Source organism: Triticum aestivum, chromosome 2B, assembly GCF_018294505.1.
Source record: "Triticum aestivum cultivar Chinese Spring chromosome 2B, IWGSC CS RefSeq v2.1, whole genome shotgun sequence".
Lineage (NCBI taxonomy): Eukaryota > Viridiplantae > Streptophyta > Magnoliopsida > Poales > Poaceae > Triticum > Triticum aestivum.
The window spans coordinates 43,931,128-43,942,003 of record NC_057798.1 but is presented as its reverse complement, the minus strand read 5'-3'; positions in this window follow the sequence as shown (position 1 = coordinate 43,942,003).

The following is a 10,876-nucleotide window of genomic DNA, read 5'->3' as shown; positions in this document are numbered from 1 at the left end:
TGATTTGAACCTGTTCATGTCAATCTTACAATACCTTATGGAACTGTCCTTCAGTCTTTTGTCTTGCGCGAAAACTTTAACCCGTCCTGACGTCATCATCTGGATCCGGGTTAAATTACCGTGATGTCATCTTCAATAAAACTTATTTTACTCCATCATATCCTCCAACGGATCTTTGCCTTTACTGACCATCCCGAGAATCGAGGCGTCAGGGCCGCTGGATAATAAATTTTATCTCCTCGTTTCTCGCGCCACCTCAGTTATCCTTCTCTTACAAATAGGCGCGACCTAGGTCTTCCCATTCTCCTCCTTCCAGTCGTCTCCTTCCTCTCGCTGCTTCTCTGTCGCTTGAGCTCTGTCGCCGCCGCCGTCGCAGATCTCGTCTTCACCGACTCCGGCCGCTGCATCAACCTGGTTTGACCAGAGAAACGCAACGAGCCTCCGCTGCAACCCTGCATCCGTAAGTCTCCTCTTTCCTGCCTCTTAGATCCACATTAGGACCTTCGAGTTCGTCGGAGTTCATCACCATTAGAACCAAACCCTGGTTAGTTGTCTTCTTAGACGCCTCTTCTGATTTGAGAATGATATAAAATGGCCGTGGTAGTTGTTTTCGCACTTGTTTCTCTGCCTAAGAGCCTCATTCGAGCGTATGAACAAGTCTGCCTCAGCTTTTAGGTCTAGAAAATTTTCTTATCAGAACAGATCTTTGATCTCCAACAACAGTAGCAGATTATGAAACCTGTTTGTATCACCCAGAAAACTGCTTCTGTTGAATACGCTTAAACTCAACTGCCTATGTAACCGGTTCAAATAGATAACACTGATCTGTTAACCTTACTTGCTTCTTATGACCTTAAGAAGTTTGAACTGCTTTTGATACATGTGGCGGCTTCGACACTGTTGCACAGCTATCATTATATCATTAGGCCCCTTATTAAGCCGCCACCTTGAATAATTAAGATATTTCTTTCGGGTTAAAATTGAACCGGATCTTCATATTTTGTCATAGGCCAATTGTTGTCATCGCTCCGCCAAGGCCCCTGTGACCTGCAATTGGGTCCCATCCATAGTTACCAAGAGTAAACTAGCTGAGTTCGTGAAATCTGGCCACCTGCCAAAAAAGGAGGTCATGTCTTATCGTGCCCCTGACCCGTTCGAAGAGAGGCCTCAACCCAAAGAATGGGCGGTTATAATTTTTACGGATCATATGAGCCGGGGATTTGCTCCTCCCGGCTCAAAATTCTTCAGGGAGGTTTTGAATTTCTTTGACCTTAGACCTCAAGACATCGGACCCAATTCCGTGTCAAATATTTGCAATTTCCAAGTTTTTTGCGAAGTGTATCTGGGAGAGGAGCCAAACCTGCTTTTGTTCAGAGAACTTTTTTACTTGAATCGGCAAAATGAACGCGCCAATGGGCCTAGTCTTGAGCTTGGCGGCATCTCGATCCAGCGACGGAGAGACTGCCTTTTTCCTTATGCTGAGCTACCGAGTCACCCAAAAGATTGGAACAAAATATGGTTCTACTGTCAGGACACTTCTCCGGCTGATGAGAAGCCTCTGCCCGGCTTTCGCGCCCTGCGCCTTGAGTTCAACCATCCGCTAGCAGACAAACTGACGGCCGTTGAGCGTCTGCCTCTCAATCCCACCATCAAAAAGATCAAAGCTCTCTTGGGAAACGGTTTAAATGGCATCGATCTGGTTCGAGTCTCGGTCACTTGGCGAGTACTTCCATTAAGCCGCCATTCCGACTTAATGTGTACTTACACAGGCGAAAAGGATGACCCATTACGCCATAGTCGTGACGACTTACTAGATGATGTGGTGGATGCTACGACCCAGTCGCTGCTGAAGGAGGGCACTGTGACGAATAACACCTTCAGCTTACTTCCCTTTTGCAAGAAGAACCTGGCCCCTGCAGTAAGTTATCAATCTTTAATAAATACTCTTTGCTCTATTATACCTTTTTTGCACTCATAATTCCTTATCCCTTTCCACAGGCCGATGATAACTTTTGGAAGGCCAAATATGACCATGAGGCTGCCAAACAAGCCAGGACGACCAAGAAAACCGAAAGGAGAGCCGCCAAGACGGGAACCTCAAAGAAGAAGAAACCAAGCGCCTCCGACTTACTCAAATTGGATGATAGTTCTTCGGATGATGAAGAGGTAATCTTTAAATTTTCTTAATTCCCTTGTCATTATCTGTCTGACATTCTATCCCTTCAGGAGGATACAGGAAACAGTCAAGCAGTCAATGAAGAGGTAACTATAATCTCCTCCGACTCAGAGCCTTTGCCAAAGCAAAAGATCCGAAGGGTGACCGGGAAAGTAAGATTTTCACATGCTCTTGCTTATCAAGATCCTCAATTTCTTTTGAAGCAATAACAACTTGAGAACCGGAGGCAGACCCAGAACAACAAGGATGCGGAACTCTCCTCCGTCTTACCTGACGTAACCAGGAAGCGTCGGACTGAGGTTATCTCCGATTTACGTTCTGCTTTACCTTTAGCGGGATTAATTTGTCAACCTCTCAATTCGTCTAACTCCAATTATCAGGATACCTTTCCTTCTTCCGGCGAATCCATGCAATCAAACATGCCGGCTTTCAAAACTGCTCCCGGGTAATGTAACCTTATGTACCTTAAGATTTACTTTACCCATGCTTTAGTATTCATCCTTCTGCCTTTGTTAACAACATGCAAGTGAAACCCAGCAAGAGGGCAAAGAAGAATAAGCCGTCCCAAGACCCGATTGTAACTGAACCGGCGATTAATATGTCTGCTCCAGATAGCTCTACCCATCAGCCACCGCCTGGACCGGCTTCTGATATTCCAGTGCCAACCTCTGATCCGCCCGCCGAAGATACTCTCAACAGTTCTGATAACCCAGAGACTCCTAGCCTGGTCAAGACAAATGACCCAGAAGTTGAGATTGTGAGGTCCTAGTTTGTTGAACCAGGGCGGCCTACCGTCCTTGCCAAATGTACTGCCAAGGAAGAACTTGCCAAACGCCGAAAAGCAAAGTAGGACATTACTGATTATACTCACTTAAGCATTGGTGATATAGTCTCGGGCTATCTGAATCAAGTGCATAATAGTCGTGACCTAGAAATTGACATGGTAAAACAAATACAACACAAATCTGAGGTATAACTTATACTCCCTTCGTTCCTTGATATAAGGTGTATAGATTTTTGAGAAAAAACCCGAAATATAAGGTGTATTGCGTTGCACCACTCGTTTGGATAATTTTTTCAGGAATTTGATTACATTTACTTATATTAGGCAATCTCCTCTATTTTCTCATGCCAATTAGTCAGGTGTAATATCGCCCAAAACTTGTGAAATTTTCCCTCCACATGCGTTCTTTAATTTCCGTGCCAAAAACTATACACCCTATATTGAGGAATGGAGGGAGTACTATTTACCTGAATCTTACATACTGTACCAGCCCCCAAGTCTATTGCTTATGAATAAATATGCTATAGACTTAGAAATCTGCTTTACTTGTTAGTTTATCCGGGTCAAAGAGAATATATTTAACCCGGTTATAACATGATAGTTTTAAATTTGCAATAATCATAATCATTAGCCCCCAAGGCTCAAGTATCTTTACTTGTAATGCGCTTGAGACTTAATATGTGTGACCCGGTATGATAGGTTTAAAATTCTTCAGCATACATTAGCCCCCAAGTGCCAAGTATTTTTACTTGTAAAGTGCTTGGGACTTGAATGTTATCTTACCGTGATCCGTACCATAACCTGGTGTCAATGCAGGCCACCATAAGTCAATTTGAATCCGAGTTTGCTGTCCTGAAGAGTCGTCTGGAAACTCAAGAACTTGAAACTCAGAAGGCCAAGTCTAAATTTGAATTCAGTGTCTCTGAAAATGAGAAGTTGAAGAAAAATTTTGAGTCGAAGAAGAAAGCTTGGGCTGATGAGAAGGCTTCACTGGTGACTCAGGCCGAGATAGCAGAAGCATCTCTTGCCGAAGCAACAACCGAGCTGTCTGACTTAAAACGACAGATATCTCAAATGGTCTCAGCCATCTTCGGTAAGTTACTGTGCAAAACCTCAAACATTGTAACCTCACAATGACTATTGTAATAATTACTTCCGACTGACTGTTATGCTTGTGCACACATAGGCCCCAGGAGTACCAACCTTAAACAAAACATGCTGATCAAGCTGAAAGCAGTTTACACCTTAGTGGAACAGCTGTACTCCGGGCCACAACGTGCCCTGGCCGTTGTAGCCTTATCAAATACCCCTCCCCGCCTCTTACAAGACGTGCTGAAGCATCTCATTGTGCTACCTCAGCGAATTCAGGATTTAAGGCGGTCATCCGCAAGAGCCGGAGCCGTAGCCGCATTGAGCCGGGCAAAAGCATGGCTTCCAGAGCTAGACCCGGCCGACCTTGCTCTTGGATACCCCAGTCGGAAGGAGGACAGCACTGTATTTGATGATCATGACTTTATCGCCAGTGTCAAAGCCATACGTCCTGTGGCGACCCTCATTGGGAACGATACTGACCTCACCAAGTACTCTCCGGGCTATGACAGTGAGAACCGGAGAATTCCCAACATTCCATATGATGAAGTCAGCCTGATCCCTCCTATTCGTAAGCATACTTTTGCCCCTGAAGTGGACCCAGCCAGTTTAATAGATGATGACGGTGAGTTTGAAGCTTTGAGCGGCATTGACTGGGCCTTGTAAACTTTCTAGGACAAGGCAGCCGACGGAGAAGCGGAGAAGGATAACCCGGAGTCTTCAAGCCCGCCGAAGGAGTAAATCGCCGGGTGTTGTGCAAAAACAATGCTTCAGTTGTTCAGACTCGAGGAGTCTTGTAATAGGGTAGAAAAAACTTCCCAATGTTTGTCATGCCTTCGCGCATGTTCCTGGCGCTTAACACTTTTGTAAGCCGCCACTACTATATAATTCTACCTTTTATTTCCTTAGCGTGTTAAATTTTCTTACCTTATTTTGTACATAAAACAAGCAAAATTCCCTTGGCATTTTATCGCGTCCGAGGTCACAGAAAGTATTGATAACCTGGAACGCAAACCAAAAAATATCATAAACAGACTGGTTTATGACTATACTTTGCTAAGCATAAGCATAATAGCATACCTGCGAGCCTTTGATAATCTTTCCTGCTGATATGATGCTCACCTGGTACTTTAACAACCTGGTGTGACCAATATTAAACCGGAAAGACAAAAAACTTCTCATAATGCTTTTCACAAGGCCTCAGGATAGTCAAAATAATTTACAGGCTTTTGATTCGTATACGATCAGTAAACCGTTCCAAAGGGGTTAAGCTAAGATTCGGATACGATCATATAGCCCCCAGTGGCTTTGGCGATGCCGATCAAGTGGGTATCGACAGCTATGTTCTCTTTGGTTCGAATATGACCCATGTTTGAACAGGAAGCCCCCAAGTGACCATAAGAGTTGTTTAATGACGCTGATTCGAATACGATCCACGTTAGGCCCAAAGGGGTTAAGCTGTGATTCAAATATGATCAAGAAGCCCCCAAGTGGGTTTGGCAGTATGCCGATCACGCGGGTATCGACAGCTATGTTCTCTTTGGTTCGAATACAAACTATGTTTGAACAGGAAGCCCCCAAGTGATCATGGCTAGATTCAGATATGATCATAAGCTGGACCAAAGGGAAAGACGGATTCAGATATGATCCGCTCCCTATTGGTAGTGTCCACCACCTGATAAAGAAGACATAAAAATATTCTTTATGGGAAAAAAGGACATAGCTCCTGCTTTATTGCTTTATATAATATGTACATCATCAAAAGTATATACATCTTAAGAACCGGTGGCTTAAGTATAGTAAGGCCGAAGATGGGCGATATTCCACGGCTGGCGGGTCTCCTCCTTCGACTTACATGAGTCCTTGTGCTCTCGAATATCAATGAGGTAGTATGACCCGTTGTTCAGATTCTTGCTAACCACAAAGGGTCCTTCACAAGGCGGAGATAGCTTGTGCATGTCAGATTGATCCTGGATGAGCCGGAGCACCAAATCACCTTCCTGAAAGGTTCTGCTCTTGACCCGGCGCCTGTGATAACGGCGCAGGTCTTGCTGGTAAATCGCAGAGCGAGCTATTGTCAAGTCTCGCTCCTCATCCATCAAGTCAAGTGCCTCCTGACGAGCCTTTTCATTGTCCGCCTCAACATAAGCCGCCACACGGGGTGAGTCGTGTCGGATGTCACTTGGTAGAACTGCCTCCTCTCCATAGACCATGAAAAAAGGTGTGCAACCCGTAGATCTATTAGGCGTAGTGTTGATGCTCCATAATACAGAGGGTAACTCTTCCACCCAGCAACCCGGAGTCCATTTTAAGAGGACAAAGAGCCGGGGCTTAATACCCTTCAGTATCTCGTGATTAGCTCTTTCTGCTTGACCATTGGATTGAGGGTGAGCAACAGCCGAAACATCAAGCCGGATATGTTCTCGTTGACAGAACTCTTCCATGGCTCCCTTGGAAAGATTAGTACCATTATCAGTTATAATGCTGTGTGGGAAACCAAAACGAAAGATCACCTTTTTCATGAACTGAACCGCTGTGGCCGCATCACACTTACTGACTGGCTCTGCCTCAACCCACTTTGTAAACTTATCCACTGCCACCAGGAGATGTGTCTTTTTATCCTTAGACCTTTTGAAGGGTCCAACCATGTCAAGCCCCCAGACTGCGAACGGCCAAGGTAATCGGGATCATCCTTAATTCCTTGAGCCGGCACATGAGCACGTCGTAAGAACTTCTGACAACCGTCACATTTACTGACCAGATCCACCGCATCAGCATGAGCCGTGAGCCAGTAGAAACCATGATGGAAAGCCTTGGCCACAATAGATTTTGAGCTGGCATGATAACCACAATCTCCTTCATGAATCTCATGAAGCATCTCTTGTCCTTCTGCAGGCGACACACAGCCTTGAAACGCCCCTGTTACACTACAATGATGCAATTCACCATTAACAATCGTCATGGATTTGGATCGTCTGACAATTTGTCTTGCCAAAGTTGCATCCTCCGGTAACTCTCCTCGTGTCCTGTAGGCCAAATATGGCACTGTCCAATCCGGGATAACATGAAGAGCTGCCACCAGCTGGGCCTTCGGGTCTAGCACTGCTAGTTCTTCCTCGGCAGGCACCTTGACAGAAGGGTTATGCAAAACATCAAGAAAGGTGTTAGGTGGCACCGGCTTACATTGAGATCCCAGTCGGCTTAAAGCATCAGCCGCCTCATTCTTCCTTCGATCAATGTGCTCCACTTGATAACCTTTGAAATGTCTAGCCACAGCATCTACTTCATGTCGATAAGCCGCCATGAGAGGATCCTTGGAATCCCACTTGCCTGACACCTGTTGAGCCACGAGATCTGAGTCGCCTAGACACCTTACCCGGCTTAAGTTCATCTCCTTGGCCATCCAGACACCATGGAGTAAAGCCTCGTACTCAACTGCATTATTAGTACATGGGAACATAAGCCAGAGTACATAACGAAATTTGTCACCTCAAGGGGAAGTTAAAACAATTCCAGCCCCCGAGCCTTCTAGCTGCCTGGACCCATCAAAGTGAATAGTCCAGTATGTATTATCCGGCTTCTCCTCAGGTGCCTGCAACTCTGTCCAATCATTGATAAAGTCCACCAAGGCTTGAGATTTGATAGCAGTACGGGGCATATACTTCAAACCATAGGGCCCACGCTCAATAGCCCACTTAGCGATTCGTCCTGTGGCCTCCCTGTTCTGAATGATGTGTCCCAAAGGGGCTGAACTTACCACCGTTATAGGATGACTTTGGAAGTACTGCTTCAGCTTCCGGTTTGCCATGAACACACCATAAACAAGTTTCTGCCAATGTGGATATCTTTGTTTAGACTCAATGAGCACCTCACTGATGTAGTAAACCGGCCGTTGAACCAGGTGCTCCTTGCCTGCCTCCTTACGTTCCACCACGATGGCAACACTGACGGCCCGCGAGTTAGCAGCCACATATAACAACAGTGGCTCTTTATCAATGGGAGCCACAAGAACCGGTGGCTTAGTCAACTGTCTTTTTAAATCTTCAAAGGCAGTGTTAGCAGCATCACTCCAGACAAAGGTGTCTGTTTTCTTCATCATCTGATATAACGGTAAAGCCTTCTCCCCTAACCGGCTTATGAACCGGCTTAAAGCGGCAACATGACCCGCCAGGCGCTGAACATCATTGATAGACGCCGGTTTAGCCAGAGAGGTAATCGCCTTGATCTTCTCCGGATTAGCTTCAATGCCTATGTTCGACACCAGAAAACCCAAGAGCTTTCTCGCAGGTACACCAAATACACACTTGGCCGGGTTAAGCATCATCTTGTAACCCGGAGATTATCAAAGGTCTCTTTTAGGTCAGATATCAAGGTTTCCTTTTCTCTGGACTTTACCACAATGTCATCTACGTAAGCATGAACATTACGCCCAATTTGATCGTGCAAACAATTCTGCACACACCGCTGGTAAGTCGCTTGGGCACTTTTGAGTCCAAATGGCATAGATACATAACAGAAGGGTCCAAACGGAGTGATGAAAGCTGTGTTCTCCTGGTCCTTAACTGCCATCTTGATCTGATGATAGCCAGAGTAAGCATCCAAGAAGCTCAAACGTTCACAACCCGCCATAGCATCAATGATTTGATCAATACGGGGGAGAGCAAAGGGATCAGCCGGACAAGCCTTGTTTAAGTCCGTGTAATCCACACACATCCGCCAAGTACCATTCTTCGTGAGCACTAATCCGGGTGAAAAACTTCAATGATATACCTGGCCGCTAAGAGTCGGGTGACCTCTTCCCCAATAGCTTTCCATCTCTCTTCGTTGAACCGTCGGAGAAACTGCCTGACCGGCTTATACTTTGGATCAATATCGAGAGTGTGCTCAGCGAGTTCCCTCGGTACACCCGACATGTCAGAAGGTTTCCATAAAAAGATGTCCCGGTTCTCACGGATGAACTCGATGAGCGCGCTTTCCTATTTAGGATCCAAATTGGCACTAATACTGAACTGCTTAGAGGCATCTCCCAGGGTAAAGTCAACAAGCTTTGTCTCAGCGGCCGATTTAAATTTCAACGCCGGGTCATGCTCAGTAGTTGGTTTCTTGAGGGAGGTCATATCCACTGGGTCAACATTGTCCTGATAAAATTTGAGCTCCTCTGCGGCACAGGCAGACTCAGCGTAAGCCGCGTCGCCTTCATCACATTCCAAAGCCACCTTTCGACTCCCATGCACAGTGATGGTGCCCTTATAACCCAGCATCTTGAGCTGTAAGTAAACGTAAGACGGCCGTGCCATGAATTTAGCATAAGTCGGTCGCCCAAACAGAGTGTGATATGGACTCCTGATTTTAACCACTTCAAACATCAATTTCTCAGCCCTGGAATTATACCCATCTCCAAAAGCCACCTCCAATTCAATCTTGCCGACCGGGTAAGCCGACTTGCCGGGACCCACCCCATGGAATACATTGTTGGATGTTCTCAAATTCTTCTCAGTCAACCCCATGCGCTGAAAAGTCTCGTAATAGAGGATATTGATGCTGCTACCTCCGTCCATGAGTACCTTAGTGAATTTATATCCACCAACCTGGGGTGCTACCACCAAGGCTAACTGACCCGGATTATCAACTTGTGGAGGGTGATCCTCTCTGCTCCATATAATGGGTTGCTTTGGCCATCTCAAATAACGAGGGATTGTCGGTTCAACAGAATTTACGGCCCTCTTATGAACCTTCTGGTCACATTTGCATAAGATAGTGGTAAACACATGGTACTGGCCACCACTCAACTGTTTTGGATGGCTTTGATAACCCGACTACTGCTGCTGTTGCCCTCCCTGACCAGACTGATGTTGATTATTTCCACCTGGAGGTCCCTGAAAACCGGAGTTTGAGCCGCCACCCGGGCCAAGAAAACCGCCAGCCCCTGAACCGCCGCCAGATCCATGACTGCCATCAAAGGTATTGGAATATTTAAACGCCTTCATGATCGCGCAATCTTTCCACAGGTGTGTAGCGGGATGCTCCCGTGTGCCGTGTTTCGGGAAGGGCTCATTGAGTAGCTGTTCAAGAGATGGGCCTGACCCGCCGGATCGAGGCCACTTACCCTTACGTCTCTGATTGTTACCCTCTGCATAAGCGTTGGCCACAAACTCCGGGTTACCGTCCGCCTTACGCTTATTACCGCTTTGATTCACCGGGTTGTGTTGTTGACCTTTTCCATTGCCGTTCCTTTTTCCCTTCCCTGTCTTCTCATCGTCCGACGCGGGATCCTTGGTACTATCAGAATCGACGTATTTGACTAAAGCCGCCATTAGCATACCCATATCCTTGCAGTCACGTTTAAGGCGCCCCAGTTTCTGCCTTAGCGGCTCAAAGCTGCAATTCTTCTCCAACATAAGGACTGCAGAGCCGGCATCCATCTTATCAGATGAATGAATTATCTCCTTAACCCGACGTACCCAATGGGTGGTGGATTCACCCTCCCCCTGCTTACAATTCGTCAAGTCCACGATCGACATAGATTGCTTACAGGTGTCCTTGAAGTTCTAGATGAAACGGGCTTTCAACTCTTCCCACGAACCAATGGAATTGGGTGGCAAACCTTTTAACCAAGACCGGGCTGTTCCATCTAACATCATGGTGAAATATTTAGCCATTGCCGCGTCACTGACTTCCAACAGCTCCATGGCCATCTCATAGCTCTCAGTCCATGCTCCAGGCTGTAAGTCGGCCGTATAATTTGGCACCTTTCGAGGTCCCTTGAAGTCCTTGGGCAGGCGCACGTTGCGCAAAGCCGGTACCAAATAAGGAACACCACCGGTCCT